The 27,651-nt window shown below is 33.8% G+C and overlaps 1 pseudogene; it reads left to right on the top strand.

Moving 5' to 3' along the window:
- The first annotated feature begins 15 nt into the window (after positions 1-15).
- Positions 16-27,651, top strand: LOC129923991 (THO complex subunit 2-like; annotated as a pseudogene).

Genomic DNA, 27,651 nt, shown 5'->3' with positions numbered 1-27,651 from the left:
GAAATAAATTTCCGTATCTCCACCTTAAATTTTACTAGTGGAGTTTTTGTAGCTGCCAGAGTGGATCTAGGTGGATGTGATTCCTTTAAAGATCAAGGCATTATTTATATATACTTCAAAGTGGCATGTATGAACTTAAGGAATGATTTTGGTAAGTAAACAAAGACAGATTATATACATTTAACCCACTAGCTACTAATGCGACCAAATGCCCCACTTGCTACTAATGCGCCCACCACAGCACACACACAGCATGACTTGTGTAGCTCTTGTTTTCCTGTGTGACGCGTGGTGTTATTTTGAGCTGGCTGGGTTTTTTTTAAAAGTAGAAATATAGATTGTTTTGTTAAAAAAGCTGATATTTTTATGTCTTTCGCTTCAGTTTCTATGGGCCGTCAAAGTTTGGTGATTTTTTTTTTTATTTTCCTTAGCTGTGCAGGCCATTTTCTCAATGACCTTTCAATTTTTAGACCCATTATCGCAAATAATACACTAAATACAGCTAATAATGAAGTTGAAATTGATAAAGACATTGATCATGAAATTTAGCTCTAAATTTAGACTTAGATCTAGTTCGATTCTGAGAGAGAGAGAGAGTGAAGTAAACATTAGATCTATTCTAGATCTAATGTCAATGAATCTTCAACTTCTTTGACTGATATTTTGACCATTTTTTTTAATCACATGAAAATGTTTGATGAAATAGATCTAGTTGGGTCATGCTAGAAGTAAGGAACACATGCAGAGCCACATCAGCATGATGCCATGTTCAGGCAACCAAGGGCCTCACGCGCACCCAGTGTAAGTCAGTAAATACTCAAGACATATACAGATTTTATATGTATATAAGCATAATGTTTATTGTATAGGCCTACTAAATTCCTACTTATAAACATTACTGGTCTTTGGGTAAATGTTAGAGGGTACCAGTAATAACAGATCTGATTGGGGTGTGGGGGTCCACCTGTCTTCAAAAAATCAGGCACTCGAACCTGTTGTTTTTATTGTTTTAATCTTGTAAAACCTAGTTATACCAAGTTATACATCATTTTAATGGCCATCCATTTCTCTCTTTTTTAGAAGTATTTTTTTTTTTATTAATAGATATTGTTTAATGTTTTTTTTAAATATATTTTTAAAAGTCAATCTCTAAATGTTTTATGTCAGTCACTAAATGTTTTAGGTCAGGCAGTTCATTTTAGTCTTAATTATTTTTTCTCCTATTTGATTTTTACTATAGTTATAGACACATAATAGGTTAAAAAGGGGAAATAATCTCAGCTCGTGCCATTAGCTCTTTTCTCTAACATCTAACTTAACGCTATGGCATTTAGTGCCTTATTCAAATTAAAAGAGAGAAAGAAAAACTGTAACATACAACAATTAGACCATTATATGTTGGTCTACAATGTCTTTTAGTGATTTTTTTTTCACAAAAAGAGTTCTTTTTGAAAAGGGGAATTTTGAGAGCAAAGGTTAAAGAAAGGAGAAATTTTGAAGAGTCATTACTCATCATTGAGTATAAAAGCAAATCATCATACAAAAATAAATTTAGTCTTAACTCTACATTCTAATTACTTAACAGCTGTGTGCCATCGTTGAAATTCTGTCACATCTCAGAAATACCTACTATAAGCATCAGAAATCACATCGGATTGTTCAGGCATTTACTTACCTGTGATGATTTATTGCCAGCAACCTAAATTTAGACCTTGAGGTGACAAAAAGAATTGGAAAAACTCTCTAATTGTATTTGGGGAAAAAAAACAACTGACCACACCAACCAAAATGCTAGTGTACAAAGCCTGCATAGCCACTCTTCTATATATTAATGAGAGCTGGCCAACATACATTCATAAAGAGCATAGAAAAACAGTTTTTTTATCGTTTCATAAAGTTTGTTATTAAATAGAGCTAGAACAAAGATTCGATGAACATAACTTGCATTGACATACTAAAAAAAAAATATGTAAACTTATCATTTTAAAATCAAATTATTTTCTTTTTAGAAGAAATCTTTAAATGATCAAATCTGAATATGTAATTGAAATGTACCTATTGTAACAAATCTCACTATTCAGGTTCTCTGCAACTGCACTTGACAACTCAGGTCTCCAAAAACTTAAATGTCCAACAAATCACAGCTAATACTGTACAATTGGCAACACATAACACTGACTGTACAATGTTCTGTCATGGACATCTGAACTGCTGTATCAAATCTGTACTGTTGTAGCAAGACCTCTGCTGGCTTCGCTGTACTTTGTTGAACTCTGTCGTAATGTACTGAATGGTAGATCGAGAATTTGTGACTGAGTCAACTCTGGTACCTTTGTTCTTCATATAGGGTCTCTAATGGCATTCTAGAACCGGATTCCGTTAATCACATGACTCTTGAGTGAGTCACATCTCTTGTGACTGGCCTGAGTTCGATTCAGAACACTGATCCTGCCCAAACCGCAATGTTTGACACTCTTCTCAGGTGACCGTCACAACTCATCCTGGTTGACCGCTCATCTAGCGCTGGCCTGGGGCATTTTGCATCGGCTGAAAACACACACACCACTACCCCCATCTTTGTCACCACCAGGATTATAACTCTATTTTTTTAAAAAAATTTTTTTCAGGGTTCAAGTGCACTTGGAGCTCTGGATGGAGTTATATTATTCAATGCAACTATTCCCACCTCTCCAGTATCTGGCTTAGCAGCTATTGGCACAGACAGCTATGGCTTGGCTCATTTTCATAATCTTGTATTAGATTCAGTGACAAGTGGCTTGAAAATTATGCAATGCTTGTAAAATAGTAACATAATTAGTATAGCTTAATTTATTTCTATCAAAGTCTCACTTTTAAATCTTTGTACAGTCACTGCCAAGCTCTACAATTTTTTTATGGAAATTGATTAGGTTTTATAAAATTCTAAATATTGACTGGTTAAAATTTTGAATACTTTTTTACAGCCCAACACAATTAAATAGCAATTGAGATCTCACCTACATCTTAACACCTAACTTAACTTAGGCCTGTAAGAATTAAAGCTAACATGAATGAATATCTGGAAGAGAAGTAATGTGACACATGAAAATTGTATGTTGATTTTCTTATGATGGTTTTGTCAATACTTTAAAAATATTTAACAATTTATTCTTATGAAATCTAATACAACTAGGTTTGGCTGTAGTTAGTTTTGTTAAAAAGGTATTAAGAACATTCCATTCTGTATATATTAAACGTTTTTCTAATGTAATTGCATTCAGTGATTATCAATATTTAAACATATATACTAGTGTTTTGTAATCAGTGATTTTCATTTTCTGGTATCAGTTTGTTCCCATTTAGATTGCAATCTTTCCAAATGTGAAAACAAGGTGTCTGCATAATCTTTGAGGCCATTTTTAAAATCACTTAAATTTATTTATTTGTTTCTATTTAATAATTTGATTGCCAGGGAACAAAAGATTATTTGTGTTGTTTGTCTTTACTATTGGTGTCTTGTATCTCTTTTGTGATGGTAAAGTCACAAAATGTAGGAAACATCACTGTGTTTGGTCCAGTGTTCCTATATGCAAGTCTATTGTTTTTTCTATATTATTTTACAATTGTAAAAAAAATTAATAAAATTGTTGCACTGTTGATGTTTTCAAATTAACATTTTTATTTATTTATGCTTACATATCTGTTGTGTTTTAGTTAGTTCATAAATATAGATTCTTAAGGGGAGGTATCCCTAGAGAAAATTGAGTTTTAGGTCTAGGATATCGATTTTTAACTAATAACATAATTAAGTAGATCAATCATTTTTCTTTACATTACAATCATTTTTATTGATTAAATCTGTGTCTAAAACATGTTATTTTAATGTTTTTGTAAGGGCTATGAGACAAAATCTTAATAAAATTTATACTTTAAAGTCATTTTTCTCAAAATGTTAGTTTTTGCACATGTCATTGTGCTTTACTAGGAATTTCTCCTAAACTACTTGATAGATTTTGATGAAATTTGAAACGCTTCTTAAGGACATCATTAACTTTACTCGTACAATGAGTTTTTTTTCAATATTTTATTTACTTTTTTTAAAAAAGTATTTTAAATTAATATTTATCCTGTTTTTTTAGGTCTAAAAAATACTAAAAATTCAAAAATTTGTAAAAAATTTAACATACTTAAATCTTTAATTCTGACGTTGTATCAATTTAGAGGATTCTTTTTTCTTATCTTTTAATTCAATTTCATGAATTTCTGATCAATAGTTTTTACAAAATTCAGAGTTTTAATTTGTGTACAATAAACAATATGGCCGCCGTTACCATGGCAACCATCATTCAAAAATATTTTTTTTAGCATTATTTATTTTAGATTTTCATTATATGTTACCATAAAAAATTTCAAAGGCCTAGCTTCAGAAATAACAAAAATAAGATTTTCAGGGATACCTCCCCTTAAATTAAATTGTTTCTTTCCGCACTTATAAACTATGATCATCTGTAAGCCTATTTTTACTTTTTTTTTTTAACTTAAATGTTCTACTTGGATATGTCACAGAAATCATTACATTTCTTTTTTTTGAAACCACTCTAAGGAAGCATCTATTTTAATCATATTAACTTTGATCATAAACATTGGATAGCTGCCTGGTTGTAACGTAGCAGTATGCACGCTGGACTGTTGATCAGAGTTCTCAATGGTCCAGAGTTCATACTCTGCCCAATGACATCCCGGTCATCTTGCAGGAGGTTTGTACTTGGAATTTAGTTATCCTCAACTCTGCAGGTACAGCCAAAACATGTAAAGCAAACATTTCTTTTGTCTGGCGCACAACTAGCACAAGCTTGGATGTATGTCGAATACCAGAACAGTTTACTCTAAAGAAAAGTGTAAATATTTGAAATCCATAAATCTATATATGAAAGTCAAAACATGGACTCAGTCTTCTGTGATTCTCCTATTTAAAGATAATTAAAAATTTTACCCAGTTTTTCATTACCTCTTCCTTGAAATAAGTGATCACTTTTTGCATTCAATGTCTTGACTAGAACTGCAATGGTCCTCTTTTCTAAATCATTTTTTTTTTATTTCTTCACTTAAAATTGTAAAATGTAATGCAACTTTTTATTCAACAAAACATTTTTCTTTTTCAAAAATACTGAATATCACACTAAGGCTTTTAGCCATTATGAGCCAATGCATGAATTAGATTGAGAATGGTAATGCCTTATGGCAATGGTGAGTGACTACAAATTGAAAGATGTCATAATGAACTTAATTAAAAGAACAATAAATAAAATATTATTTTTAATTACAATTTGACTAAGCCAAACCTAAAATACACTTAAAAGTAAATTCAGCTCAATGCCCATGTTAATATTTCGGAGAAAAAAATTCTGTTTCATTATGTTATTATTAGTGTATAGTTGATTCTCTGTAATGAAGATAGTCCTGTTAAAGGGAAAGAATCAAACTAAGGATCTATAATAATAAGGCTTGTCTTCGAGTTCGAAGATTGATGAGGAATGCAGTATTTCCCAATGCTTCGCAGTACCAGCTGTGACCTACATATTTTGCCTCTTCCAGCACAGCATAACCATTGTCCATGTATAGAAGTTAACAAAATGCTTCTCATTCGTGCAGAAAGTTGTCTACAAAACATCATCATCATGTACCGGTTAACAAAATGCTTCTCATTCGTGATCAACGATGTCTACAAAACATCATCGTCATGTACTGGTACTGAACACGAATCCCTGTTAGTTCACACACACACACACACACATAAAATCTCAATGTGTTCGCAAAGTTTAACATATATTCTCATTTTCAATGTAGCCTTCACTAAGATGGATGCAAAAGACGAGCTTATCTGGGATATTAAATTAGTCATGGCCTATGGAAGCATATACGTTATTAGGTTAGCTCTTTTCTACGTTTCTTTTATCGACTCTGTTGCGGCTAGTAAGGAGTTGGCTATTTATCTAAAATACTGTATTGCCCCTGATATATTAGGCTATCAATTAAGTCTAATATTTGATTTCAACACTGATGTGTAAGATGCAACTCAATTTTATTGACATGAAAACAAGAAGATGAAAACAACACTAACAGGAGACTGTAATACACACTTATAGGCCTAACATACTTGAGAAAAACACGTGAACACACTAATAAGGCTTGTCTTCGAGTCCGAAGATGATTGAGGAATGAAAGTATTTCCCGTGGCTGCGCAGCCCTTGCAGATAGCTGTGACCTACATACCCTGCCACACCCAGGGCAAGCATAACCATTGTCCGCAGGTGGTCGATTTAGATTTTCTTTTCGCCGTCTGCTTCTGTCCTCGACAGCAGATTTTCTTTTGGTCTCAAATGTGTATCCCGCGGCCTTTGTGAGTGACCCCCAGCTGTCTCGTTCTGTTCGATCAGTAGAAAAAGGGAGACTAAAAGAAAACAAACACATAACATGATAACATCTATAAATACACATATGCCCATGGATGCAAGATCGCCGGCTATAGCCGGCAAAATCGAAGTTTAAAAAGAAGCTTGCCGGCAAACGCCAGTCCGACTGATTGCCGATTCAGTATCGGACTTTTTTTTTTTTTTTCACATTCACGTTTTGTACTTTCAAACTAAAACTTAATAAGTTGAATTCAAAGAAAGACAGGAGGTTACAATTCTTAAGTTACAGCGCATGCGCTATTTCCGAACTTTCGCTTTGTATCAAAAACGTAAACAAAAGTTAGAAACAAATCCGTATGGCCCCGCCTGAGACGCCTAAGACTAAGTTAGATCTAGCAAGTAGATCTATTTATCTAGATCTAGATCTAATTCTAATAAGTTTGATCTGCCGGCATAAAAATTGAAACCAGACATAAAGGCTAGATCTAGTCTAGAGATCTAGATCTATTTCTACATTTTAAAATGATCTTAGAAGTTGAACGTATTTACCCGAAAATGCGAAATTACCGTACCGGATCATCGCCGTATTAATAATGATAGTAACGATAGTTATAAAACTTATAGAGATCTATAATAATATAGATCTAGTCAATTCTAGTCTTGCCTTTTTTAAAATAAGTTTTTTATTATTAGATCTAGTCCTAGAATCTAGATTTAATTATATCCAGGCCCAGGGACTAGACCTAGCTAGTCAGGCTAGATCTAGATAATTGGAATAATTATGGTCTAGAATCTTACAGTTACAATTTACCAGAGTCTAGATGTAGCCTGACTAGGTCTAGTCCCTGGGCAGAAGCAGCATAGATCAAAAGAAGATCGTATCTATTAGTATTATTTTATAATCTATTATCAGATATAATATTCTACTAGTAAAGTCTAGATCTAATTAAATCTAGATTCTAGATCTAATAATAAAAAAAACTTATTTAAAAAAGGCAAGACTCTAGTCTACATCTAGATTTAGATTTTAGATCTAGTAATCTAGATCTAGTAGATGATTCTAGCTAGGGCTAGTAGGGGCAGGGCTCACTTCTATGATCTAGCATTACTAGATTAGTGTATATAGATCTAACTAATCTAACTTCAAGATCTGAAACTAAATCTAGAGTATATAATTTGGATTTAGGTCTAGTCTATACCTAAATCTAGAGAAAATCTAATATCTAGTAGTAGCTCTAGTGACACTCTATTCCTAGACAAGTTAAAGTCTAGACTTAGACTCAGAGAATATTGTATGTCTAGATCTGTAATACTTAATTAACTTAATACTTACTAGTTTCTTTATTAGACCTAGATATAGATAGATGTAAATTGATGGATCTACTTTGTTACTATTATCATAGAATTAAAATAACATCTTGACTAGATCTAGATATCTAGTTAATCTAGTATAAAAATCAGTCTAAGACTAAGTACTCTAAGCTACTATTAGTTAGAAGATCCAGTTAACTAGTTCTATATTTGGTAAGATCTACTGACTACTCTGTCAGCCAATAAATATTTAGATCTATTAGATCTTTTATTTGAAATAGAGTTAACTTTTAACATAGGTGCTACAAAGTTTGATTTATACTAATATAGTAGTAGTAGGTAGGCCTATCTATGTGCATATTATATATAAAAAAAAATGAAATGTTTAAACATACATGTAGTTTATAGTAATTTAAGTAAAAGCATAGAATTTATAGTTTGTATTTAAAGACATATATATTTATATATATATATAGCGGTAAATGTTTTATTTATGTCGAGAAGTATAAGAGGCATCATGCTTGCAGGTTTTTTGGGATTGCCGACCCCCCTTGCAGGCAAAACGGGGTTCTGTTGCTTGCATCCATGCATATGCCTATAAACGTAACAGCCTCCTTTATAACAATAATAATGTTATATTATTACAAGCAGGGGAGGACTGGCTATATGGACATTTGGGCAATGCCCGGTGGGTCGGTACTCAAATGGGCCTAAAGGATCTTATGAATGCCACTATGGCACGCATAAAATTGTTAAATGTTTTATATTCTCTTATATAAGGGGCTACATCTTTAACGGACTACAGTGTAATACTAATTTAATCTAAAACGTTTTCAAAAATAATGTATTAGTAATAGCCTACATCCGTAGACAGTGCTATTAGTAGGCTTCATCCAAAAGGGCCAACAAACATAGTGATTCAAAAGCCACTTATTAACATGCATGACTAGATTGACACATGAAGCGCATTTGACGTAATTAGCCTATCTTCCTGAAGACGTGTCTGTAATTTAAAAGATAAGATTATAATAAAACCACCACACACCATTCCCTGGCCACTGCCAACAAAAGGTAGATAAGGACGCCTAGCTGGCAATGGCGACCTGCGGATTTTACCCATAGACTATAATTTCTCTCACTGGTGACACTTCCACTGAAATTTCCAAGTTCAACTTACTCAGACTAGAGTTGAGAGTACTCAGACTCCTCTCATTCTGTGCACACTACACTTAGATCTAGAATCTAGAACTCTAAACTTATTAAATAATCTAGATCTACTCATCTAGTTATACTATTACTATACTATAAAATACTATAATCATAGTATAATCTAGATCTAGAACTAGAAGTTCAAGTTCTACACTACTACTCAGTACTAGTCTAGTAGTAGTGATAAGTAGTACTACTTGACTTACTACTAGACTAGTCTAGTTACTAGCTAGAGTCTAGAAGTTATTATTTACACTGTACAGTGACTCACGTAACAGTTATCAGTAAGTAATCAGTAACTCACTCAGTAACTGCCATTCAAACTTAAGTAAAGTTAGTCAAAACACTAAAATTTAAACAATCTCAGCTTCATAACTGACTTGAACTGTTGGAGTTGAAGTAAAATTGAGTTCTAAGTAATGCAATATAACTGTAACTAGATCTAGACTATCTATATAATATATATTATATGTAGATACTCCTAAGGATTGAAACCTAGCATACATATGTGATATTTCATTTAAAATAGTCTTCTCAAAGGTGCGTCTCCACTCCTTAATTTACTTTTAAATTGCTATAAAATAAAAATCATTTAAAAAAAATCAAATTTGTTGTCAATGCTGAACCACCACCACTCATCCTTTAGTCTGTTGGGGCACTACACATGATCTGCTTTTTTTTCTCCATTCCTTTTTTCTTTTTGTAACTATGACTAGAATCTCTTTTAACAACAGGCCTGTCCTTTCTTTGATGTCTGCCCTTCACTTTTTCTGTCTGCCTATTGTTCTTTTTCCTTTCTTTTTTGTTATAACTAGGATAGATGTTATATACTATAACTAGGATAGATGTTATATATTTTAAAAAACCAATCTGGGCATATATTGCACCAAGTCTTTTATTTCAGGAAACATTTCCATGGCTACCATCTACACTTGCTGATGTACTGGAAATAGTGGGTAAGACTCCTCTATTTTTTTAAAGCACACTAACACTAAGTAAATGGAATCTAAAAATTAAGGCTTCTGTACATATATTTAACACTAATTGATTTGTTTTCATTTCAGATGTTGAAACTGCTTGCTCTGATGAATTGACAAGAGAGAAATTTATTACACTAGTTGGGGCATTACCAGTAAGCTATTTGTTTTTATCAGAAGAAATCCATAAAGAACATTGTTTGACAGAATCAGTCATTGAATAAATGGGTGCATTTAGTTTCTATTTTTTTTAAAGTGTGTTTAAATCCTTATTCATTTTGGTCTTTGTTTCATTTCATTTTATTTCAGGCATGATAATAATCTGTGCTAGTTTTATTTTATTATAGATTTTTAAAGTGTGTGCCTTTTCATCTAATAAATGTTTTTTTTTGTTTTTTTTTAAACAGCAGTATATGAGGAAAACAATATTTTAATTAATAGTAGTGTTGTATTTTCAAAAAAGTATTTTTATGTACTATTTCAGAACACTATTATAGCTGATTGCCTTTTAAAAGAAAGATTAGACCAAGACTCCTTAGAGTTGGTTGGTTTAGTCAGTTCTCAAGTTGGATATAATCAGAAATATGTGAAGACCGAAACTCGACTTTAGTAAGTTGTTGATTGGAATTAGGAATACAGTGGAACCTGCTTAAAGGCATACCTGGTATGCAACCCTGACCCCTCCAAATCCCTAACCTTCAAATGTTTAAACCAGAACACAACTTTAGTCAGTTGTAAATAGGAATTATTAAAATATTAAGATGAGGTGATTAGCAATTATTAAAATATTAAGATGAGGTGATTAGCAAAGGGGCTGTGCTAGTTAGCAATAGAGCTGTTTAAAAATAATGGTTTCCAAATGTTATGCAATTAATTTGGTTCCAATTTTATTCTTCTTTCTATTATTTTTGTTTACAGGTTGTGAATCATAGCCTACAAATAGTTTTGAAATTCTATGCAAGCATGAGCTACTGTGTTATAATTATTATTATTATTTTTTTTCAGTTACAAGCAGCAGAAGTTTAATTTGTTAAGAGAAGAAAGTGAAGGCTACTCAAAATTAATCACTAAATTAAATCCAGATTTCAATCTCAAGATTTCCTGGGAACAAGTGCTGCAGAATATTTAATCATTGATTGGTAACTCATTGGTCCATTATGATGTAATAAAAACCAGTCAAATTAATTTTCAACTTTAAAATTCAAAAGGGCATAAATTAGTAACTTAATTATCAACTTTTGTTTTCTTTATATTTTTTTAGGTTGTTTTGATCTTCATCCTAACCGCATGTTAGACGTTATCCTTGAAGCTTTTGAATGCCATCCTGAAGAATGCCTCTTCTATGTTCCACTCCTGCGCGCATACATTATAGACAAGTTGACTTTGTGCCATATTCTAGGATTTAAATTTCACTTCAGAGAGGTAATACTCTTTGTTCTGCTGTCTGAGCCATTGTTAGGATAAAAGTTTATGTGAAGAATTAAAGCTATCATCATGAAACATGTCAACATATTTGTGTTTTGTTTATCCTGACATTGTTTCATTTAAATTGTTCTATTTCTCAGTCTGCTGACTGGAGCACTCCCAAATCATTGTTCACATGTGCAGCACTTTTATTAAAGAATGAGCTGGTAGATCTAAATGACTTGTATTCTTATGTAAGTTGATTTTGGTAAATACTCTGAACTTGTACATCTACTGTATTTTCTTGCATATAGTTATTGTGGGTTATACAATTTTTACAAATGAATGGCAGCTGTGCCAGTGTAAAAAGGTACTGGGTTAACAAGAATTATTTTATTCATAAACAAAGAATAACGGAACCTATCAACATACTGGTGTGTCTTTATACAGTTTGCTGTGTTTTTGTTTACGTGTACATTGGAAAGCTTTATGAGCATCTCATTATAAACCTCAAGAAAACAAATAGTACCAATGATGGTACTTTATTTACCGGTAATTTAGTCACACTTTGCACATGTGGGGTATATAATGGTGTTGTTCGTACTATTTTGTTTCTACTTAATTTGTAATTTGTGCAGGTGACAATTATATGCAGGGTATAAAATGCATGAAAATATGCCACACAGCTTTCAAAAACATTCAACTTGTATTTTTATTTTTGTTTTACTTAAAGAAATCTTTTTCCAAATGCTTGTAGTTGTCATTCTTAACATTTTTATAATTTGTTTTTACGCTGTTGTTTATGGGCTAAATTTGGCTCTTCTGTATTGGATGTACTGGTAATATTATGGTTGTGAATTTGACAGTTATTACCAGCAGACTCTGAAATAATTCCATTTCACAACAAAGAAGTCTCAGATGCCAAAGCCTATGCTAAAAAGCTGAGTACTGTGATATTGGCTGATAAAAAAGAGGATGAAAAGAAAGAAGAAGAACAACAGATTATTGATTTGGTAAGGTCTAGCAGTAGTTAAAGCTATTAGTTCATTAGTATAAACATTTCAAAATTGTATGCCATTATTTCTACTTTCTATGTCTTTTAATTTTTGTGTTTTGTTTGTGTCACCATGTTATTTTAGATGGTGGTTGGGTGGGTTCATATTATAATGAGTTATATACTGTAGACATTATCAGGATGAATATTTGCACATTTATACAGCTCTCATAAATGAGGAAATAACACTTAATGTAGCAGACACAAATATGTTTAATGTATATGTATATAACAACACTACATAGGAAATTTGATACACAATCCAAGAATAATCAGTAATAATCCTTTATAGAAATACTTGACAAAAATAGTAATAACTTAAAAACTTACAAATGTCAACTGCTTTATAATAACTCTATAGTGACTGCTTGCAATAACTTTCTCAAGTGACTACCTTCAATGCCTGCCCCTTACTGACTGCTATCAAGTAACTACTTAGCTTAAGGTTAAAAGTGTTCACCTTCAGAAACCATGAATTGTGAATTAAACTGGTAATATCAAAATAGTGTATCTCTGTATGACACCAACTTTGAGGTGGTGACAGTTTGTATTTGAGCTTAGTAGTATAACAATGGTGTCACTGCTATTATGTGACATTTGATTGTATATAGTAGTGTAATTAAAGATGAATTTTGTACTACTTGATGTCACACAAGTCCACTCCAATTCATACAGAACAACACTTATTAAAATTCATCAAATAAGACCTTGGTTAGCTGACAAGATTTATTTACTATAAAATAAAAAAACAGTTCACTGGCAATTCCAGCCATAAAGAATTACATATGATGCTTCATAAATCCAATGAAATATTCTAAGTAAACAACTGGTATTAAACTATTGAATCAACTACATTAGACATCCTTACAGTTTAAGAACATGGCGATCACTGCCTCTACCCATGTGGTTAAAATTCTAGAACGAGATTTGTGAACATGAATATACCATGTACTTTGTGCTTCCCAACAAAATACATGTCACTAACTATCAAACAATGATGTGACAAAATGGTTAAATACACTTACTAGATGTGGAGGCTGAGTGATAAAGCTCTTGGCTTCCTGGGTTTGAATCCTGATGAAGAGTGAGATTTTTTATCTCAGGATCTTTAGAGCACCTCTGAGTCCATCCAGCTCTGCCTGACATTAGTTGGGGAAAAGTAAAGGTGGTTGGTTGTTGTGCTGGCCACATGACACCCTTGTTAACAGTGGACCTGGCAACAAATGACCTTTACATCATCCACCCCATTGTAAATGAACGTTGAATATTAGAGACTGATTGAATGGTGTAATACTGGGTTCTTACTTCCTGAAGTGCTCTAGACACGTGACGAGACAAACACTATACGACTGACTCAAGTCCGTTCAGCAGACAACATTAAGTTTATTTACTACATAATAATAATATACTGCACTCCTTGTTAGTGCTACAAGTCAAGAAATAATAATCCTATCCGCATAACAGCGGTATCAAAAGTATCCAATACGTTAACAACAAATCACGTCCGCATCTCAGCGGGTAACAATAAGAACAATTACTACTAGTGACACTGGAGCTTCAACTATAGATATCCATTGAAATACGAATAATACCTTAATATCCAATAAGCACATTATGAAATCAACTCTCAAATATTATTAATCAACAATGACTAGTCCTTCGACTCTCATGCTATATGCATACATATCCACCAGTCCAGGAGGAAACGTCCAACCTACCTGTACCGGGAGCAAGACCTTACTGACTTGACTTGACTTGACTGAACTCAAAGTCAACTTTTCATTCTACTTCCTGTTTTCTACATCAGGAATTCCACGTGTCTTTTAAACTATTAACATGACGTGAACTTAAGATCATGCAATGTCAACTAAGACTGTGACACCCATAGATTGTAAAGTCTGAAAGGTTAACTTCATCTTTACTAAAAACACATGCAGAATTAATGACAATGTTAAGTTTGTGCTTTAGAATAACAAAACATGTTTCTTTGTTTTGAAAGATTAAAGAATATATATTAATAAGAAGTGGTTAACAATATGACTTAAGTAAGTTTGGCTATCTTTTTGTTTTCAGAGAGAAAACATTCAAAAACTTGGTCTGTGTGAAGCTTTGCTAGAAATAGGAGCCTGGGAGAATGCTAGGGCCATCATTGACAGGCTGCCTGAAAACTTTGTTTTGGTTCATCCATCCATCTCCTATGCCCTTTGCTCATTAGTAAATAGAGTGATAGAACCTCTGTATGAAAAGTAAGTTTACATTTCTAAATAGAACTAATATCAGTATAATGTTTTACTGACTTTTTTTTTTCATAAGAATTTAAAAAAACAACTAGTTTTATTATCCTAATTTCTTGTCTTTCAGGAACATAGGGTTAGCATCTGTGTTAGCCAAGTGGAGAGTTAAGAAAGTAGAATCCTGTGATTGTCCTCTAGCCTACACCTATCACCAGCTCTATCACTTAGCCATGCCAATGTTGTATTACCTGGTCCATATGCTTCTCGGGATCCTATTTTGATGGTGAAAATAATGAGATTGGCAAAAGCCTTCATGTCAAAGGTAAGCACTTTCAGGTTCCAAATATAATTTTAATGTTTTTGTAAATATGATTATCTTATTTTGCAATTAAAAAAAAATATTGTTCAACTAATTATTTTTTCATAAATATTTAAATGAATTACAATTAGAAGCGAGATCATATTCAATTAATATCCCTTAAGTAATCACCAGCACATAATTCTATTATATCTAAGACAAAGTATTAGAATTCCCATATACAAAATGGTATTACAAAATAAATTATGTTTAGAACTGAAATGAATAGTACAACATTCTGTTACAATGGGTTATTAAAAACTTTTAAATATAAAGATCATGAATAGATTAAATGAAAAATTACTTTTCAACACTTTTTAAACCAAGCTAACACTGAATACAGTTATAGCCTGAGTGTGTATTTTAGAACAGAGTGAACATAATTTTAAATGACAATTTCAGCATCACTCCGGTGGCATTGGTCCAGAGGATGACATTGCTTACTATGGGTTTTTAAATGCTCTTGAAGAAGTCCTGCTACCATCTCTTTCCCTTCTTCTTCAATGGCTGAAGAATTGTGGACTCTACTAAAACTCTATCCATATGAGATACGGTGAGAGAGCTAATGTTGCTACATCTGTAATTATCTTATGATCATGGACACTTGTTTTTATCGAAGTGGGCGTCATCTTTTAGATTTTTGTGTGTGCCTCCCTTTAGCAATAACATTTTTCTTGTTGCCCTACCTAGAAAATGTGTTGCCCACTTAGAGGCTTAATGAAAGCAAAAAAAAAACAACAACTTTCTTATACCATTCAGATATCATCTCTATGGGACATGGAAAAATGAGAGTTTTTTCTTGTATCCAAATATTTATCAGTACAAGAGCAGATTGTCTGGATAGAGCCAAATACATCATAAAGTAAGTCTAAAACTTGTGTGCTGAGATGTTTAGACAATTATTGCCCTTGCTTTCTCTTGTATTTAATCCTAACACTGCCATGAACTGCCTATAGTTTGTGTTTATAAATAGAATTCTCAATTAAATTGAGATACTTAATTCGAAAATTCATAAATCATAAAGTTAGGGTAGATATGTTTTTAAACAATCTCCTTTTTTTCTGTAGGCGTTTTTCTAAAGAGACGGTGAAACCCTCTGGTCGACAGTTAGGCAAGTTGAGTCATAGTAATCCTAGGATTGCTGCCTTTAGTCTGGTTTTGAACCTCGAGCCCCCTTCATAGGTAGCCAGGCCAAGTTCAAGTGTACTTAGCCTCTTGACCATGCTTCCTTATTAATATTTTCCTGCACTTGTAATTATTTTGACATTGTAGCCAAGTAAAAAGAATTTAAAAAAAAAGAGGGTGTCTGGGAGAAAGTTTTTGTGCTTCCTTTTTATTTGGGCGCTCAGCAAACACAACTCGATCACATGTCAATATAAAAATTTCCTGATGTACATTGAGATTCAAACTTATGCCCCTTGTTACATGTCCAAGCAGTTCATGCCACTCAACCTCACAGCCCATCTTAGTTGTTAGTGACAGTGGAAAATATGACAAGAAAGTTTCCTCCTCATGCAACTCAGTACAGAAGAGTTTGTGAAGAGATTACCTCCCATTGATGTCTTGTTATCAACCTACCATATCCCTCATTCAGCTGCCTTCTTTCTCTCCAAACCTCTCTATGCACATGCTATCAATGTAAGCTTCAAATTGAATTGTCTGCCCAGATTTAGTATAACAATATGTTTCTTAATTTTTTTCTTTGAAAAGCAAATAATTCTTTTCATCTTTAAATTGTTCTTATAATTATTCTAAAGTACTCCATTTTTAAGTTTGGCAGGGTAGTTGATTGATAAAGTGTTGAGCCTTTTGAATCAAAAGTCACAGATTGGGTCTTGGTGAAGCATTATGGTTTTTTACTCTAGATGGGTATGCAGCTACAGCTGGTGAAGTCAAGGTCATTGTGCTAAGCCACACTGCATCATCATTTACCCTGGAGTCTTTAACTTTCACTTTTTGTTTTAAAAAAAAAGTTTAATATACTAATGACTGTTGTGCAATACTTAAGAGAGTGAACCCAAGTCTCTACATCTCATTACAGGTCAAATATGATGAACTGAAAAAGTTGAAGGACAAAAAGAATCATAAGGTAGCTTTTAGTATATTGTTCAATCTTTTGTCTTTTTCTACTCATTTTCTTTTTACATAAAACATTTTTTTGTGTCTCTCATTGATTCTAGACCATTTGCTACATTAATGCTTACAAAGAGGTTATGGGACCAGTGGTTGAAGCCATCAAGCCAGTGTTTTCATCTAAAATTTGGGATGACCTGACGTAAGTCTTACATAGCAGCCCAGCTTGATTCAAGAATGAATGATTGATTCCCTTGTGTAACCCAATGAATGTTTCCTTGTTCCAGGCCACAGTTCTACATCACTTTCTGGTCACTGTCCATGTATGACTTGTATGTTCCTAAAGGTGCTTATGAGAAACAGATCTTCTGCAGGAAAATCAAATCAGTACAGTGGAAGCTAACAAAGACATGGTATGTAGACTAGATGTGATATAATGTTATTAATTCTGTATACTTCAAGAACATTAAACACATTTCACATTATCATTCCTTTATCATTCTAACCATTTGTGTTGGCAGCCAATAAAAGTTAGCCAGACATTTAAATTAATTGCCACTTCGTTTAAAAAATAAGTAAGTTCCCTTTTCAGACTGCAATCTGAAGGGCAGACGATGTAATTATCATCTGTTTCTATGGCCCACAGCCAGCACAACAACCAACCAAGTCCCAAAATTAAAAATCCCAGTATTCACATAGATTTGAAACAGGAACTCCTTGTTTGAAAGTCAAGCACTTTATCTCTCAGTCACCTTGTTTAGTCTGTCCTTGTTTGAAAGTCAAGTACTTTATCTCTCAGTCACCTTGTTTAGTCTGTCCTTGTTTGAAAGTCAAGCACTTTATCTCTGTCACCTTGTTTAGTTTGTCCTTGTTTGAAAGTCAAGCACTTTATCTCTCAGTCACCTTGTTTAGTCTGTCCTTGTTTGAAAGTCAAGCACTTTATCTCTCAGTCACCTTGCTTAGTCTGTCCTTGTTTGAAAGTCAAGCACTTTATCTCTCAGTCAGCTTGTTTAGTCTGTCCTTGTTTGAAAGTCAAGCACTTTATCTCTGTCACCTTGTTTAGTTTGTCCTTGTTTGAAAGTCAAGCACTTTATCTCTCAGTCACCTTGTTTAGTCTGTCCTTGTTTGAAAGTCAAGCACTTTATCTCTCAGTCACCTTGTTTAGTCTGTCCTTGTTTGAAAGTCAAGCACTTTATCTCTCAGTCACCTTGTTTAGTCTGTCCTTGTTTGAAAGTCAAGCACTTTATCTCTCAGTCACCTTGTTTAGTCTGTCCTTGTTTGAAAGTCAAGCACTTTATCTCTCAGTCACCTTGTTTAGTCTGTCCTTGTTTGAAAGTCAAGCACTTTATCTCTCAGTCACCTTGTTTAGTCTGTCCTTGTTTGAAAGTCAAGCACTTTATCTCTCAGTCACCTTGTTTAGTTTGTCCTTGTTTGAAAGTCAAGCACTTTATCTCTCAGTCACCTTGTTTAGTCTGTCCTTGTTTGAAAGTCAAGCACTTTATCTCTCAGTCACCTTGTTTAGTCTGTCCTTGATTGCTTGTCTTCTGTATAATTGTATGTTGAAAAGCAAAGCCACAACTATGATTTAAATAATAAAAAAAAGAATTGTGATCTATTTAGACATCTATGGTCTATAGAAAACATGTTGATGTAATTGCCCAATTCCAATGCAAGTATTTTTGGACCGATCTTTTTGTAGTCAATGTATTCTATATGATGGCCTGGGATTTGATTCTGTATAATAATTTCTTCAGAAATCAATAACAACCTGGTTATGATATTCAATTCTCGCAGCCTGTCAGCAAGAAACGTAAAGAGCAAGAAAGATGCAAGATCTTAACTGACAGATTGAAAGATGAAGCTAGGAGGCAGGTGGAGCATGTCCAGAGAGTGATGGAGAGACTAGAAGAGGAGAAACATTCTTGGTTTCCCACAGGTACTCACACATGCACACACACATATACATACATTGATACGTTTGTACCCATATCTGATCTTGTTCTAACTCTGGTTTCCCAGGGACTCTCAAGTCTGAGATGACCACCAATCTACTTCAGTATTGCTTGTTTCCACACTGTTGTTTCACTGCCAGTGATGCCATATACTGTGGTCATTTTATACAAGTTCTTCATAATTTAAAAACACCCAATTTTTCCACTCTTATTACTTATGATAGGGTAAGTATTGGGCATGTTCTATCTACAATATTTGTAGTTGGAATTCATTCAAATTACAATATATTTATATATGTTTGCACCAGTATTTTAAATACATAAACTCCACCCCATACTGTTGTTTTTAGATATGTAGATGTCGGGTAATCATGCAAAAACCTAACCTGTTCAATCCAGATTGATTTTTTTTTCTAATTTTAGATTTCTATAGAGCCTGAAACTTTTTGTAAATTGTTTTTGACTAGCTGTACTGATAATGAGGCTTGACGTTATGGCAGATTTCTGTGCAGTGCTTTAGAGACTGTCATGAGGTGGCACAGCAGTCCAGCTATCTATGAAAAGGTGAACAATCTTTCTCTCTGATAAGACATGCTAAGATGTGCTAACATTTTTCTAGGCCAGTTATTCACTTTATACTTTTTTTTTTTTACTTTCAGGAGTGCTTCAACTTTCCAGGTTTTCTAACAGTCTTCCGTAAAGGAACTGATGTGAATAACAAAATGAACAGACTTGATTATGTTAATTACAGACATGTTTGTCATAAATGGCATTTTAGGCTAACTAAGGTGAAGACTTTAAAATCAAATGTCTTTGCGTTTAGGTTTAGGGTTAGAGTGCGGACTTTTGGGGACTGATACCCTTCCCTTCTTTTGTTAAACAGTCAGATCTGGTGGGGTAGCTATAAGAGCATTACTAATGTGAGGAGTATGATTAACTCTTTACCCCCCCCTATACTAACCTTGATAGGAGTATGTGGCTGCCAATGGGTCTTCTCACACCTGTTTTTTCTTATTTTTCTTTATATAGTAAGGATCCTCCATAGAAAAAAAAAAAGCTTATAGAAATTGCTCAATGTATAAGCAGACATTATTCATCATGTTTAATAATACAGAATTGCCCCCCCCCCCTTTTTTTTTAAAAATATATATCTATAAATTTTAAAAAATATTTTGTGCATCAACAGTATAAAACCAGAGCAGACAAAGCCTGTAAAAATGTTTGTTTTACATGTTTCGGATGTTCCTTCAGAGTTGAAGATAATTACTTCCTAGTCCAAACCTCCCGCAGGACGACGGGGAATGGGAGCGGGCAGGGTTTGAACCCGGGACCATCGATAAATCTGAACGACAGTCCAGCGTGCAAACCGCACGACCAGGCAGCCATCCTGTGTCAGACAGAGCTCAGTGCCTCCATCTCTTATACCTTTAGTACAACCCCTGTGCTAGATCCAGAATCTAGGGTGCCCAAAACATGGATTTGCATTGGCTTTTCTAGTTAGACTGGTTAAATAGGCTAACTGTTACCTTTTTCTTTCTTTAGTCTGTGATCACATGTTTGGAGTCCAAGAACTACAGTCAGATGAGAAATTCTTTGATTGTTTTGACCAAAGTAAATTCTTGATAAGTTCTTGCTTTCAGATAATGAAGATTCTGAGATTATTTTTGTATCAAATGATTATTATAGGTAATTGTTGATGGTGATGATAGGATGTCATCAAAAATTGAGAAGCTAACTATTAGAATTGAACCCAATTTAATAGTTTTGTAGATGTGTCTAGAATGAAAGATTCATTCAATAGTCTTAAAGACTAGTCTTCAACAAGGTCAGGCTAGTTTTATTTTCAGACAAGAAAATACCTGCTTGCATAAGTCTGTAAAAGAAAATAAAGACACAATTTCAGCAGCTAATAGTTTTTGAAGGTAAATGCTGCTTCAGGTGAAACAAAAAAATTGTTGGACTTGAACTTCTCTTTCAGGTCATTATTTGCTTGTATGTCAAAGCAACTGTAACTGTATGGGCTGAATCAAGTTTTGTTTGATACAGAAAAGATGTCCCTTTGTGGCCCAGTATCAAATTGTCTTCTCCTGTCAGATCTTGTACTGAGTATCTAATTGGTTTCTCCTGTCAGATCTTGTACTGAGTATCTAATTGGTTTCTCCTGTCAGATCTTGTACTGGAGACAGTTTGATCTGGTGAACTGTTTTCATTTAGTTCTCACTAATTATCTGCTGGTATTTTTAAAAAAATGATGACCATGTTCACATCATTGTGAGCATACTGAGTTACCAATATTCACTACACAGTATTATCCCTAACTTTGTATCTGTTTTAACAATCCCAACATTGGTCATTTCTTTATTCACTTGCCTTACATTGTCTTGTAAATAACCTATCAGCTGTTCTACTTTACATATAGTTGTGTGACATAACATTTTGTTTTCTCTCAGATTTTGCCTAACTTTCCAAGAATGACTCAGATTGGAATGGCCATAGAAAGACGAGTGGATAAACTTAGTAAAGAGGAGAAGGATAAAAGACCAGATATTTATGCATTAGTTATATTGTAAGAAAGAACAATCTATTATAGCTAAAACTAGACATGAGTTGCCTGATAGTTTAGTCTAATTTTATAAATGCCTTTGTATATGTATATTTGCCTACCTTCACAAATGTTTATGTAATGCTATGCTAGGTATGCTAGACAGTTAATGAGCAAGAAACCAACTTGGGTACAAGAAACGGAATTCCATATAAAAGAAGTGAGTCTGTTGTCAAACTGTATGCACATTCACAACATTAATTTTATTTTAAAAAATATAACAATGCTTTCTACAGTTTTACTATATACATAGACCAATGAATGGACTATTTAAAATACATTTTTTATCTACCCGGTGTGAAAGTAATGAAACATATTTCTTCCCTAAGCCAAAGAAAACCAACAATACAGAAGCACAGAATCAGACACAACAGCAGTGGCAGTCAGACAGCTCATCAGGAATCAGTACTAAGAGAGATGTTGATGGTAAGGCAGGCTTAAATTTGTTTAAAACCTGTCGAACGTTTTTAGGATCAGTGATTGAGAGAGATGTAGATTTTAAGGCAGGCTTAAACTTGTCAAATATTTTTAGGATCAATGATTCTTCTGATCTTTTTTATTCATTTGTGATATTTGTCTTATGTTGAACAGGACGCTCCAAAGATGTCAAACCTGAACTCAGTTCAAGAGAAGAGAAGAGAGCTACAGAAAGTGAAAGAGAGAAGAGAGCAGCAGAGAAAAAAGAGAATCTACACTGGTAAACTGACATCAAGTGACTTTTATTTCATAGACTACTGCTTCTACCTGCTCTAGGTACTGCATCATTCTTCCATTCTATCTATGTTTGTTGGTATTATATACTTGTTTTTAACATTTTTTAAATTAATTTTGTCACATTCAAAATATTTCATACAGTTTTGATCTGAGTTTTTTTCTTAATATTTGCTTTTAATTGGAGTTATAGGGTTATAGGTCTGTCACTTCTTGAACCTGTCACTTCTTGAACCTGTCAGTTCTAGTTGGCGCTAAAGGAAAGCAAACTTCCTCACATTTTCTATTTACATAATTCTTCTTTTTCTTTCATGTGGTTTGATCAGGTTGAAGAATGGAGCTCTAGTTTCTCCTTTGTGTTATATCTAAATTGTGGTTCTCTTGTGCTAGTTTTCTTTGTTTATGACTTTATTTTAAACTTTACCACAATTGTCAAATGACAATTTAAATTGTACAAACATCCCAACCCAATTGATCTGTACAATAAATGCATCGTTCTTTTTTTCTTTGTTAGTAAAATACATTTTTTCATGTTTTTTTACTAAACCCAGGTTTAACTTGTAATATTTATTTCAATTTTGTTAGAGTAAAGAAAGAAGCTCGAGATAGTCCTGACCAATACCACAGGCAGGCAGGCACAGATCAGACTGAGGACTCAGGCCCAAAACGCCCAAGGAGGAGAAATTGAAGAAAAGTGACCGCTAAGACAGGGAAGCAACCAAGCTGGCCAAAGAGAAAGCCAAAGAAGAGAAGCGTGAGAGGAAAGAACGTTAAGCCTTCGCCAAGGAGGAAGAGAGACATTCATCCAGGGTGAAAGACTACGAAGGGAGCAGTGCAAGCCACAACTTGAGCGCATCCTCCCACAGACATAGTGCTGAGCCATCACCCAAACATTTGGAGGAAAGAGGTACAAAGTCAACTGTAATATCAATAGTTCAGGATCAGTTAGGAAAGTTGATTATTCATCTACCTTTTTTTTTTAACTTTCTCTTCCTGTGAACTTCTCACTGACCAATTTATTTTTGGGCTAGCCCTCCATCATTTCTTTAGTGGGATGGAATCTTGTGACCAACTTGGACATTAAGTAGTCAGTTAGTTCTCATGGTTAGATCTCCTGGACATTAAGTAGCCAGTTAGTTAAGTTTTCAAGGCTAGATCTCCTGTTCTTATGATACCTGTATTTCTAAATAGCTGGTTTCTAATCTATGCAAAATGTGACAATTTTTCTGTTTTCCAATAAATGTACCTGTTAAAGTTAAGTTAAATGTACCTTTAAGAATTAAGTTAAATATAGACTGACCTAAAATACAGAATTTAAACTTTCATTTTTCTCTGGAATTGTAAACGTCTATTTCAAAGCTTGACATTTTACCACTCTGCCTCCTGTTGTACAGTTTTGTGTATACTAGTTCTACTGAAGAGAGAAAAAATATTCTTTTAAGTCACATGATTTCTTTCCATATTATTTATTTTCTATGGGGCTTTATAAATAGTGATATAAAACATCCAGTTAATAGAAGCAGTGCTCTTCTTTTACAAGTGTGGAATACATTTTTGATTGATTCAATCAGTTAGCAACAAAAGCAATGCCAATATTCTCTGATTATTTGTCCACATTTGCCAGACAATCCTTTTTCTCAATCACTGTAAGCATTATTCTTTATTTGTCATTTGTTCTATACCATTACAGTTGTTCTGAAGACCAAATCTGGTTTCAGTGGAAACTTCTTAATTATTTTTTTTCAGATCCTAAACGAAGGCGTCTGGAAATGAGTGGGTCATCTCAGGTTATTATGTAAGTGTAGTGGAAGGTTTTTGTCCTGAGACAAATTCTCCCAGACAAGCTAACCACAATATGGTTTAAGGAGTATCCTATCCGTCAAGTGTTAAAGCGTCAAAGATAACCCAAAGTCTAATGTGAATAAAACAAGATCAAATGGAAAGTGTTCAAAGCAGAGATCAAATCAATAAGGAAATCAATGTGGAAACGGAAGTAGAAGGTGAAACAAGGAGAGAATTAACAGAAGAGAGCTTGAATAAACAAGAGAAATGGAGGCAGTAAGATCCAAAAATGCTGGGGCCAGATGACAAGAGACGAAGGCACAAAATGGATGATACTGATACATTGCGGCTTGAGAAAAAGGTGAATCCCAGACATAGAGAGCACAGTGACAAGGGAAATGAAAATGTCTATGTTAAAAACAAAGAGCTTGATCACTTTGAAACCCTTCCTTCAAAACAATAACATTGATAAGCAGCTTGCATAGAGAGAGACAAATCTTGGATGGATAACTTATTTTTTGATGTATATTGCAAGTGGTCAGGTTTGAAACCAACTAACGTCACTCTGCCTACGAATGCCTATTGCATCATGTAATATTGTTGCCAAAGAAACCAATGGAACAGAGGAAGAAATTTACCTTTCAAGGTGTCAAAAGCCTGATCTGTTTGACAAGCATCCTTTTCTTGAGGAGATAGAGGTGTAGTGAACAAAAATCTTTCTGTAAAGAGAGGAAATTGGTCTTATGAAACATGCTGCTCATCAGCCTTTGGTTTACCAATATGTGCAGTTAAAGTCAAAGAAGCATTTATTGAAAGATACTGACATATGATGACTGAAATATAGACGCCTTGAAAGTTGATAGTAGGGAAGATAATAAATGATCTCTTCTTGCTGCTGTTAATACCACCTGCAAACCATTCGACTAGCAGAGTCCTGATATCAAAAGAAAGTCATTATTTGAGCAAAGTTATAAAATGCTGCTGTCTGAACGAAGCAGTGCTGTCTTCCCACCTGGTCAGAAGTCTCAAGTGAAGTTGGTGTCTTCAGCATGTTGAGTGACTGCCAGCTACGTTGATGTACTGCTGTGATACAAGAGTTAATCCATCCTCTGCAGCTGTCTGAAACAACCTAAGAACAAGGTCATACTGAAGGAGCCATACAGAAACGAATCACTCTCCATCCTCTATCCACTGAAATGAAAACAACTAGCAGGGCCTATAACATCCAACCCTTTCTGGATTTTGTTTTAAAGTATGTAAAAAGGCAAGAATTCAGTGCAGATATCAATAAGAAATATTAACATTGATGAAAGCTGTGATTTGACATGTATTCTGAGGCAGTGACCATTTGGAATTCTCCATGGGTATCCATTTTTAAATTCTGATACTTATGCTATTGGAAATAGTTATTAGGTTTAAAACAAGCTTCTTTGTGATGTTTGAGTTATAACCTGTTTTCTGTAGACATCAACTCAATTTGCCCATGTTGAGAGTAAATTTTGCACTATGCTATATATTAGATAACATCACTAAAGCTTCCAGTATAAAAGGGCTACTAGACTCTCAACCTGTCTGCATTGCATTCTTGGTCCCCTGTTTACCTGTCAGCTTGTTTTGTGATGATGTTTTGACGTGTAGCTGCTTATTGTCACTCCAGTGCGATTGTTCCTTTGTCTTACTTCTGTTAACAATACTTGTCTTTTGTAGTATGTAAATAACAGGAAATGTAATTAATATGTTTGTCTTTATGCTGCACTGTTAGCATGTTCCAAAAAAAAAGGGGGTGGTGGAATGGAGCCGTGATCAGTGGCAATACAGTGGTCTCAGCGAAGTAGCAATGGAAAGATGACTAGAAACTTTTTAAGACCAGAAAGTGTTGACCATAGAGAGGGACTGAGTACATTTCTTGGCTAGTAAGAATACAAATGAAATGTTAACAGGAAGGTGGGAGAACAAACTTGATAGAAACAGTTGTGAGTACTGTACACATTGTTTTGTGAGTGTACTCTGTACACTTTGTTTTGTGAGTGTACTGTACATTTTGGTCCATGAATAAACAAACCAGCAGTAGATTGTATGCAACATTGATTTTGTCTGTCTCTATTTTTCATTATTGCACATCACTTTGAATGTTGGTTCTAAAAGTAACTTATGTCCATTATCTAAGTGATAATGATGGATGCCAATGTATTTTTCAAAACTTTCTTTCTGTTTATTGATGTAAACCTGTTTCATTTTTTTTGACCAAAAATGTTTTACTTCCATTAGAACAAGACCCATATGAAAGTAAAAGCTGACCCAAGTCTAAACATGTGTGGGCCTATTTGTAAAATGTATTGTTCAGAAAGAAATGAATGTATCCAAATTAAAAAAAAAAGATCTTGAAATAATATTCATTCAGTAACATAAAAAAGATACCAACATAACCTAGAAATAAAACTTCTATATTAAATATCATGAGAGATAGTGCTGTCCACCTTCATTCAACCCAAACTTGAAGGTGAATCACATAGGGTAATAGGTTTTCTTTGAAACCATATCTTATTCTCAAGACTTCTTATAGAGATTTTCTACTTAGGTCTTACAACTGCAAAAGCTAAACTCATAAGTCAAATAAAAGTTTCACTAATTAGTGTCTTGCTTTTATCAGAAACATTTGTTTAATTGTTTTAAAATATTTTTCTTGCTGCAATGAAAGCTGTTTCAATTGTCTTCAATTCATCATGCCCTGATCATATGTTGTTTGATATAGCAATGTTTTCATTGGTTTTTTTTTTGGGGGGTGGGGGAGATAAGGGCATGATGAATTGCACACTGGCCTGGCATGGTTGTGGCACTAAAACAAAACATGAGATGCTTTGCCACCACATCATCTTCTTCTTTACCACCACAACAGCCACTGCATGTCATGTTGACATGTTGTGCAACTTACTTCTTGATTGTAGGAGTCACCAGTGGATGGACAAAGCAAGCACAGAAAGGTAATGACCTTGTGACCTCTAGACACACTAAGTCAGCCCCATCTCTTTTAGCCTGCTTCCTTCTAAAAGTATTTTTGATATGGCATCTTCTGTCCAAGCTAAACATAATTTTTAAAAATGATGGGGTGGCTTAGCTTATGTGATATACAATATATACCTGGATATTCGTTGTTTAAAGTGTGACTTCATAATGGCTTAGACTATCAAATTACATAAAACTAATTTAAATTGCTTTAGCTGTCATTTTGGGATCATCAATCTCTGATGGTCTGCAGTTAACTTTAAACATTTTATTCCTAGATAAAATCTCAGCTTTTGTTTCATTGATTTACTCTTTAAAAAAAATTCTCTTGTTGTTTATACCTTAAATGAGAAAAGAAAATTGCCTGCACTTGGTCAACTAATTTGTGAAATGTAAAAGATGTTTATGTTAAAGCTCATTGTGGTATTTACACCAATCAGTGGACACTTTAACAGTAAATACCACTTGATAGAGCACTGTTTGGTAACAGCAACAGATATAGAGCTCTAATTCCCAGTTTACTTATTATTTGACAGAGTCCCACAAGTCAAGAAGCTGATGAGTCTTTTGAAATGGAAAAAGATCGTAA

This window comes from Biomphalaria glabrata, chromosome 18 (assembly GCF_947242115.1).
Source record: "Biomphalaria glabrata chromosome 18, xgBioGlab47.1, whole genome shotgun sequence".
In the NCBI taxonomy this organism is placed as follows: Eukaryota; Metazoa; Mollusca; class Gastropoda; family Planorbidae; genus Biomphalaria; species Biomphalaria glabrata.
This window is presented reverse-complemented; position numbering and strand designations above follow the sequence as displayed.